Source organism: Gracilinanus agilis, chromosome 4 (assembly GCF_016433145.1).
Source record: "Gracilinanus agilis isolate LMUSP501 chromosome 4, AgileGrace, whole genome shotgun sequence".
Classification (NCBI taxonomy): Eukaryota; Metazoa; Chordata; class Mammalia; order Didelphimorphia; family Didelphidae; genus Gracilinanus; species Gracilinanus agilis.
The window spans coordinates 133,827,367-133,838,088 of record NC_058133.1 but is presented as its reverse complement, the minus strand read 5'-3'; the positions used below and the strand labels follow the sequence as shown (position 1 = coordinate 133,838,088).

General features: G+C 37.7%; 1 pseudogene; it reads left to right on the top strand.

Annotated features, from left to right (window-relative positions):
- Window positions 1-7,277: 7,277 nt before the first annotated feature.
- Window positions 7,278-10,722, top strand: part of LOC123246006 — a 29,568-nt pseudogene continuing 26,123 nt past the window's right edge.

Here is a 10,722-nt window from a genome sequence, read left to right as displayed (position 1 = left end):
CAGGAGAGGAAACATATAAGAAAAACAACTGCTTGAATGCATGGGTCGGTGTGGACATGATTGAGGGTGTGGACTACTCGAAACTACCACACCAATGCAACTACCAACAATTTGGAAATTGGTCTTCATCAAGGACACATGACAAAACTAGTGGAAATGCGCATCGGCCATGGGTGGGGGGAGTGCGGGGGTTGAAGGGGAAAGGAGGAGCATGAATCATGTAACCATGTTAAAAATGAATATTAATAAATGTTTGGAAAAAAAAAGTACTATTAGGAATCCAGGAAAACTGATTCAGGAAACAAACTGTAATTGTGATAAAGTAAAAGTGATAAAATTATGATATGTTTTATTTTAAATGATATAATTTATTAGAGTGTTATGAGATATATGCTTATGTATATAGTACATGCACAAATAAACATTATATTTGTTGATAGAATGATGTACAATATATTTTCATGGTAAACTTGAAAATAATTGCTGTATGCATCCAGTTACTATAGAATTTTGCTAAGCTAATTTTGGAAATGCCTATTGGCTTTGACACTGATTTTTGAAAGGGATATTTGATGCTGTGGGGCAAGGTACAAAATGCTAGATAAGAATAACAAGGGGGAAAAATAGATGATTCAGTGAATATGCTGCATGGACTTCCAGAAATCAAGAAGCATTCCAAGAACCCCAAAGAGATATCTGGACAAGGGTTACTGTATCAAGTAGGATGCCTGGACAATGGTTACGATATCTGCTACTATTGAGCAAAAGTTGGCAAATGAGTTTAATATTTTCATAATAAAAGCAAGTTGGTCGGAGGAAAATTTAAAAAGTTCTTCAGTGTGAGAATGAGCCCTCCTTAGAATGGACAACTGAGTGGCAATTACACCAACATCTACTGCTACACAACTAAAAACATTCTTCCTAGGAAGAAGCACCCCAGAAGGCACATAGGAATGGGACTAGTCCTACAGTCAGTTTGTCAGCCAGTCAGTAGAGTTACATTAGACTCAACAGATAAAGTTTGGGTCATTTTCTGGGAAGTGTCCTCACCCACCAGGACTATGGGAATTCTGAGCTGGTACACAGAGGGTATCGGAGGTCAGCCCAATATCTAATAAATGGAGGTTGAAACCAGCAAGAATATGGACCTGGTCCTCTTGGAATTTTAACAAGGAACAAATTACCTTCCAGTAGGTCACTGCACAGAGAACAAGAAGTCATTTCCACAGATAATTTGAGCATACCTCAGGGTCCTCTTAAAAGACAGAAGTCAGCTGATAATCTGATATCCTGTCAGGGTTGCAGCAAGAAACAGAGCCAGTTCTTATTAGTTAATTGCCCAGGGAAATAAAGAGAAGCAGCACCAGAGCTTTTGGACTTTGGGGTCAAAGTTTTAAGAGTCCTAAAACCAGCATGATATCAGATATCCATTCAGGGATATCAAAGAGTAAAGCCAACCCTTTGGCTTTTAATTAACATGGCTGTTAATGGACATAGAGATAGGACTGCTCTTCTGCTGGGCCACCAGGAGATAAAAACAAAGGAAGGATTGTGATAAAAGATGGAGCCTGGTCCTGGCTACCATTGGTGGCAGCAGTAAGACTAAAAAAGGGACAAAATAAGCCAGGTCCCTGCTACTCTCCCTCATCCAATAATGCAGAAATGTATAGAGCTTGGTCCTGGAACCAAAAAAAAATCAATCCAGGAAGTGAGACTGGAGATATGAGTAAATAGAAGAAAGTTCAGAAAAAAAAAATGAAGAAATGCTATGGAGTTAAGAGAAGCCTAAGAAGCAAATCAGAAGAAGAATGTAGTTCCACAATTAAGTAACACAAAATAGAGTGATTTGGCCATAAGGACTTCACGACTGGATAGGATAAATGGGTCAAGAGATAAAACATGAAATTAAAGCTCTTGAGGGGGAAAAAATTGGTACAAGAATAGTGTGGAGCAGAAAATGGAAAAGATGGCCTATCTAGTGAACTCCTTGACAAAAAGAATGGACCAAACAGAACTCAATAATTCCATGAGACAATAAGAAACATTAAAACAATGTGAAAATACTAAAAAATTAGAAGCACATAAAAGGTACCAACTATCAAAAATTACTGACTCTGTAAATATGTCAGAGGAATGATTTAAGATTCTCTGAAAATCATAACCCAACAAAAATCTAGATCTCATATTTTAAGAGCCTTAAGAGAAAACTTCCTATATCCAAATCAAAGAGCAAAATGAGAATGGAAAAAATGTACTGGTCTTCTGAAAGAAACTCCAAATTGAAAACTCTCAATAATGCTATAGTCAAAATCCAGAAAACTCAGGTCAAAGAAAAGTTATTTCAAGCAAGCTAGAAAGATAGAGATCAAGTACCTATGAATCACAGTCAGGGTCGCACAAAACTTAACAGCAATAATTCTTAAGAATAGAAAATCCTAGTATTTGACATTTCAGAAAGAAAAGAAAAAGCCTACAACCAAGAATAATGTTTCCTGCAAAAGTGAGTTCAACTCCTCTGGGACAAAACTGAACTATCTATGATTATAAAAAACAAAAACAACTAGAGATAGGCTTGACTTTTTAAAATGCAAACTGAAGGGAACCAGATAATAAATACATTTGTGTATTTGTAAAGAATTAAATTATTACATTGCTTACATTGTAGCAGGCAAAGAAGGAAGGGAAAGAAAGGAAATAAGACAAGCAGCTCTATAGAATCTGACTATTTTTAAGCACCCCAAAGAGAGAAAAGAAAAACTTAAGACATCTTGCGATTTTATTGGTTTTAAGGAGAAAAAAAAAGAAAGATATACACTAAAGAAGAAATAAGAAAGAAAGACTAATAAGGAAATATATATATATATATATATCCTACCTCTTGGCAGAGAGATGATTGACTTGAGGGACAGAATGGAGACAGTCAATTTGCTGGTTTGTTTTACTCAACTATATGCATTAATTACAAGGGAAAGATTCTACTATGCTAGATAGGCCAGGAAAGATAGATTATTGGGGAGTAATAGATATGAAAAAGCATCTGTAAGATTTTTTAAATACACAGAAAAAAAGCATAGACATCACAAAAAGAGTAATTCTCTTACTTTGTTAAACAAACATTTATTTTTTAAACTATATAACAGTTTAGTTTCTTGTATGATCTCCCCTATTCTTCATAGCTTAAAGCAGTGGTTCCCAAACTTTTTTGGCCTACCGTCCCCTTTCCAGAAAAAAATATTACTTAGTGCCCCTGGAAATTATTTTTTTTTATTTTAATAGCAATTAATAGGAAAGGTAAATACACCTGTGGCCATCACCACTCCCCTAGATTGCTGCAGCACCCACCAGGGGGTGGTGGCACCCACTTTGGGAATCACTGGCTTAAAATATATGTCAATGATTAAATTCATGATAAAAATAAAATAAAATTTAAATTAAAAAAAGGATTGGACAAATGATTTCTAGCTATTTACATATTGTCTCTACCACTAGAATGTGAGATCCTTGAGAACAGGGCCAGTTTTTGCCTTTATATTTCTAGAGTTTAGCACCATAACTCACACATACTAAGTTGTCTAATCAATGCTTGTTGACTAAGGTGAATCCTAGTTCTAAAGCCTATATTCCATAATTCACAAAGAAATGGTTAAGCTAGGTAGATAAGTGGCTTAAGTTATTAAAAACTGAATTCTTCAGTAATGAGTGGGGTGGCCTCACCATTTTTATAATAGTACAACACCAAGATTTTTCTTGTGCATTCCATAAACAAATTGAACTCAGAGCAAATGCTATAGAAAATGGAATTTTATCTGAAGACTTGGACATAAAGCTATCCAAAGATGGGAGATAATGTGAAGAAGAAAGCTATAAAGTCAGAAAATTCATTTAATCAAAAGTGAGGAGGTGGGGCAGCTGGGTAGCTCAGAGGATTGAGAATCAGGCCTAGAGACCGGAGGTCCTAGGTTCAAATCCAGCCTCAGACACTTCCCAGCTGTGTGACCCTGGGCAAGTCACTCGACTCCCGACTCCCATAGCCCACCCTTACCATTCTTCCACCTAGGAGCTAATACACAGAAGTTAAGGGTTTAAAAATGTAAAAAAAAAAAAAAAAAAAAAAAAAAGGGAGGAGGCCTCAGCTACAATGAGAACCTTGTTGGTCAAAGTATCTACTATCTCTGAGATTGTGCCCTTGGAATAGGGGCAAATCTTTGGAGTAATCTAGTTGTAGGATCACCATAGTTAAAGGATAGTAAGTCATGATTATAGAAAGGCTGTTGCCTTTCCCATTGGATTATAACTACACAGATGAGTAGCCATGGTAGAAATCAAGTTGCAAAAGTCATAGGAAGTCTTTTGTAAGGTCCGGAACAAGCTCCTTTTGTCTTCTATAATACTGAGCTTTAGTGGCAGAGGTGGAGCACTGCCCATTGAATTTTGCCTAGAGGGATACATTGACATGAATAAGGATTCAAAAGTATGCTAAACTGACTCTCTTTTAGACTGAGGCATATTGTCCTCTTTGAGACAGTATAATTTAAACTGAGGAGAGGCAATACAGGCTACATATCTCAAATAATTTTGAATGAGGCTTACTTCCATTGACCCATTAGGTATTGTAAAGATGGGTCCAGTTGGCAATGATGTCATGCTGCTAGCAATATCAGGGGGGAGGGGAGTGAGTGATTAGAAATATTTCTCCTCCCCCTCCTGGGCAGTTGTTCCCCAGAATAACAGTTATAATAGAAACCCTTGTAGACCAGGAATGGAGGCTATATTAACTTGGGTATCCCAGAGCTAAATTGGCTGACAGACAAGGAATTATCCCACAGAAATTAGCAGCTCCCACTGCTAATTATTCCCAAAGCCCCAGGTAGATAAAGTGCTCAGGATGAGTTCAAACAGCTGCCTTGCCCTCCAGATTACAGCTATGTTCAGAGCTTGCCTGGATGAAGATTGGCTTTGGTAATGTATGGATGGAGTTGGTAAAGCCTATAAATATTAACTCCACACAACTCACAAACTTAACAAGGGAAGGGATTTATTAATTTAGGAAAACAGATCTTAAGATATTATATAAATATCAGGTGATATAGTTATTATAAAATCCACAGAGACCACCTAGTAATCAGGAACTTCAATACTCCTGGACCTTTGAGCTTGAGGACCTAATAGATATAATACAGAGCAGGAGGTAAAGTGTTATTGGTCTAGAGATGAAGTGTGAGGGTCTTGCTCTATCCTTACCAATAATGGAAAAAGACTGTCACTTTTGCCCAAATGTCAGGGTAAGCAGGACACAGTAGCCACCTTCCTTCCCAATAATGCTCTAAGTGGATTAGTAATAAGTTTGGAGTAGGAAAATTTGCTTTTCAGGAACAATTTCTCTATTGTATCATGTCAAAATTCTTCTTGAATAATTAAATTAATCTCTCTACTGTGTCCAGTGTGAGCTCAAAACTGATATGTCTTGAGAGCAAGAGCTACCTCTTACCTTTCTTGGTACATGGTAGTCTCTTTAAAAAAAACTTTAGTTTCAATCTTAGAATCAATACAAAGTATTGGTTCTAAGGCAGAAGAGCAGTAAGGGCTTGGAAATTGGGGTTAACTTGCCCAGGGTCACATAGTTACAACGTTTCTGAAGCCAGATTTGAAGTCAAGACTTCCCATTTTTAGTCCTAGCTTTCTATTCCCTGAGTCACCTAGCTACGCCCCATATAAGATTTTAACAAATATTTATTGACTGATTGACAAGGGCAATGTACAGTGGAATTGTCATCTCTCTATTCCTGAATCTCTTAATTTGTCCTCATCTCATATTAGCTTCTTTGTGGCTATCATATCATACAATTCACAGGATCATAGATTTAGAGTTGGAAAGAATTTTAGAGGTCATCTACTACAAATGCTCTCATACTGCCTAATTAAGATGGTCAAGAAGAAATGAAATGAAATATGAAAATGCAAATTACTCCTTTCTTTGCAGAGTTGGGGCACTATGGGTATGCAACAGTACATATCCTATTGGACTCAGTTAATTAATTTTGTTGTATTTCTCTACTTCTTTTCTTATTTTTTGTTACAAGGGATAGGTCTCTAGATAGGGGTTGGGCAAAAGCTACTTTTGTAAATGAAAGCTATATCAAATTACACCAAAAAAATAAACTATACCTATAAAAAATCTTTAAAAGCATCAATAAAGAATTACATTTAGTATATAAAAATCCTGTACATAATCATATGTTCATAAATTTTTTTAAACCTGAAAGGAACCTGATAGAGGATCTAATCCAATCACTAGATGAAGAAATCAAGGCCTGAAGAGGTTAAATGACCTGCCCTAAGTTGCATTTAGTGAATGGGAAACATGGAAGACTAGCATCATTATTCTCATTTCATAAATGAGGGAAAAAATGGTGGGTAGTGTATGAGTGTGTGTGTGTGTGTGTGTGTGTGTGTGTGTGTGTGTGTGTGTGTGTATGTATGTTTAGGAGAGAGAGAGCAGCAGAGGGAGGGAAGGAGAGAGGGAGACAGAGATAGAGAGAGAGACAGAGACAGTGACAGAGACAGAGAGACACAGAGAGACACAGAGAGAAAGAGAGAGACAGAGACAGAGTGACAGAGACAGAGAGACACAGAGAGACACACACAGAGAGACACACACAGAGACAGAGACAGACAGACAGAGACAGACAGAGACAGACAGACAGAGAGAGACAGACAGAGACAGAGAGAGACAGACAGAGACAGAGAGAGACAGACAGAGAGACAGAGACAGAGAGAGAGACAGAGAGAGAGAGAGGATCAAAGCCATGAAATAACTCTATAAATTCTATTCTCTGATAACTTACGGTTGCAACTAGTTAGCCCAGTTGATTTGAGAATGGAAATAATGATGTCAAAGTTTCAAGTTCAATTCCCCTTAAAGGATGCATACCAGTCATGTGTCTAATTAAAAGGGGGACTAAATGAGAGAATGTCTCATTGGGTCAGTAGACATTTACAGTATACTATTCCTGGTTAAACAGACATTGTCTTCACACGTAAGTGATGGCAGTACAGCTGCCTAACTGATTTTCAGTCTTTCTCATCACAGCCCTTTCCATCATCAATCCACCCACATATTGAGCGGATGGACACCATCTCTTTTCAAGTATAGCAAGAGTTAATGCCTTTGAACAGAGCTCTGACTCCATAGAGACCCCCTCTCCTACAATTGCTGAGTATGATTTAAAGGGTAAGAATTATTATGATTATAACAGAGTCAAGGTGTAGTCTGGTGCATGACAAACAGCAGCAGCAGCAGCACAGAACATCCCACAGGCAATACAGCCTTTCTGGGGGCAGGAGTCAAGGGTATTTGTTCTGCCTTGAATTTCTTTAGTAGAGTGGGTGAGGGGCCCAGTGAAGAGAAAGAAAAAAGGAAAGGAAACGTGGGCAGTGTGATATTAACCCTAAGTAAAAGTCCTATAGAAAGAAAAATATGGTGATGTTAAAAATTCGTGGTGTGAAACTAAAGTGGCTATTAATGAGAACTGAGGAGGCTTAGGGAACTGGCAATGTGCTTAGAAATGGTCTCTAAAACTCACATGCCTCCCTCATCTCATGCCAGATCTTTTTTATCTTTAGAATGATACCTGCCCCTTTCCTCCATAAGTAAAAGAGATATTGGGAAGATGATTTAAAAGTGAAGTTTCTAAAGTGATTTCAGGTTTCTCAAAAGAAAACACCACATAAGGCAAGAAAGAAACCATCGACCCAGATTAAGAGGGACTTCTTCCTCCTGTGAAATTCTAAAGTCCTTATTAACAATCTCCTGCTGATTTGTTTTTGTTGAGCATGCCTTTTATGGAGATAAGGCTTATCTGGAGAGTCAGCCAGTTAAGCAATAAGTATTTACTATGTGCCAGGCACTGTGCTAAGTGCTGGGGAGATACAAAGGAAGACAAAAAACAGTCCCAGGCTCTCCAGGATCATACATCCTAACAGAGGAGACACCATGTAAATAACTAGGAAGAGAGAAGATAAAATACAGCATAGATTAATCCGAATGAGAAGGCATTAGCACCTGGGAAGACAGAGAAAGCTCTCCTGCAGAAGGTGAGCTTTGTGATGAATCTTAATGGAGGCCAGGGAAACACAGAGGAAGAAGTCAGGGGAGAGAACAGAGCAGAGATGAGAGCCTGTTACCTTCAAGGAACAACAAGCAAGAAAGCCAGTGTGGCTAGATGGTAGAGTGTCCAGAGGGGAGTAACATTTGAGAAAGCTAGAAAGGAAATGGGGGACAGCTAACTGGCATAGTGGATAGACTGCTGGGCCTAGAATAAGGAATTTTTGAGTATTCAAATCTTGCCTCAGACACTTAGTAGCTATATCACTCTGGGCCAGTCACTTAGTCTGTTTGCCTCAGTTTCATCATCCAAAAAATGGGGATATTTATAGCATCTACCTCCCAAGGTTGTTGTGAGGATCAAATGAGCTAATGTTTGTAAAACACTTAGCACAGTTGCCTAGTATATTGTAAATGCTAAATAAATATTAACTATTATAGCTATTATAAACCTATATGTTACATATTTTATTATAATAGTATATACATATTATATTATGTATCATCATATAATGCATATATATCATTAACATATGTCATTATGTTTATTTTATATATAATTATATTTTATATTACATATTATAATAATAAATAATTATATGTTGTTATATAATACAACTACAAATGTAAAATAATATCTAATATAGTATACATTACTAATATATGATGTTTTGCAATATATTAATTATATAATATATTTCATAGTATTCTATGTTATGTAGTGAATAGACTATATTAAATAGAATCAGGAAGATCTGGGTTCAGATCCCTTGTCTGGTGCTTAGTAGCCATTTCCCCATGAGCAGGCCATTGCTCTAAGGCTCCATTTCCTTATTTTCAAAATTGAGGTAAAATACCGGTAGTATTTACTTCATGGGATGGTCATAAGGTACAAATCAGGGAACATATGTAAAATTACTTGCAAATTTCAAAATGCACTATAAATATAAATTATGATTTTATTCTTAACTATACAATCCATTTAGGGCCATTGGATCCAATTCCTTCATTCTATAGAGAAAGAACCTGAAGTCCAGAAGGGTTGTGACTTGCACAACTCACAAGATAGTGACAAGTGGCAAAGCTGTGGCATATCCAGGACTGTTTTCTTATCTCATCACCTCTGCTACCCTGGTCTCCTTAGGGTATAGGTGCCTTACAGGCCTTTATGTCCTCTACAATGGTACTTAGTATCTTAGGGAAATGATTCTTGGCTCTGACTCCAGATCTATCCCATAGACCAGGGCAGTAGGTGTCCTGAGCAGTCACTCTCTACTATAACTACACTCTATGTTTTGGACATACCCTACAATCTCTGAATTGCTGGAAAGGGGAAGACTTTCACCTAAAAATCCATTCCCATGTTCCAGGTTTTTCCAAATGACTCTAAAGTGGTTTTTCCAATTCCCTTCAATATCTCTGACCTTAATCTGAAATGGGAACCATGGCAGAGACAGGTCTGCAGGAAACAGGCTTTGAGATGTCTTGATGTCTTAATGGGAGCCAAAGAAACTAAGAGGGAGAGGTGAGGGAAGAGAATATAGCTGGAGATGAAAGGCAGATTGTCATGTTCTAGGAACAACAAGCAAGAAGGTCAGTGTGTCTAGATGGTACTAGAAAGGTAAAAGGAGGCAGGTAGTTGGCATAGTGAATAGATTGCTCAACCTGGAATCAGGAAGATCTGAGTTCAAATCCTGCCCAAGGCACTTATTATTATTACTATTTGACTCTGGGCAAGCTACTCAGAGCAACTCCAAGTATCTTTTCCCACCCCTTCTCTCCTCCCTTACAGAAGTAGTTTTGGCAGCTTCCTGATGCCTGAGTCTCTATTAGTATTCAAAACCACCCAGTTCCAGCTCCTCCACAATCCACTATTGTTTCCTGAGGCTTTACCATTCTAAAAAGATGCTGAATTAAACTCCATGGCAACCACCATTATAGGACAGAGATCATTTAATCCTTGCTATCACTAAACAATAATAGGGTAACAAATGATACATGGGAAAGGATGGAAACTATCATATGACATGCTTGACTGCTGGCACCCTACTAAAATAATTTCCTTGGCATATTCAATCCCCTAGCATGAGACCACTAAGAACTCAAGTGCAATGATTCAGCAGGTCCTGCTCTTCCAAAGGTCTCTACAGTTCTGAAAGGCAAACTGTTATTATCTCCTGGCATTTGGAATCACTTAATTTATCTGAACCGACATTTGTTAGTGTTGGCTAACACGGGTGGAGGAGCACTGGTCAAAGTCAGGAAGACCTTGGCTGGAATCTCTTCTCAGTTAGTTATCACTTGTATTTTTCTGATCCAATCTCTAAGTCACTCTTTCAATCTCAGTTTCCTCAGTCATAAAGGGGACACAGTAATATTTCATTTTGTTCAGTCATTTTTCAGTTGTGTCTGATTCTTTGGGGTCTAATTTGACAAAGATATTAGAATCATTTGCCATTTCCTTAACCAGCCAATTTTACAGATAAGGAAACTGAGGCAAACAGGGTTAAGTGACTTGCCCAGGGTCATACAACTAGTAAGTTTCTGGGGCTAAATTTGAACTCACAAAGGTGAGTTTTCCTGATCAGCGAGGATAGAGGTATCATTGTATATACTCA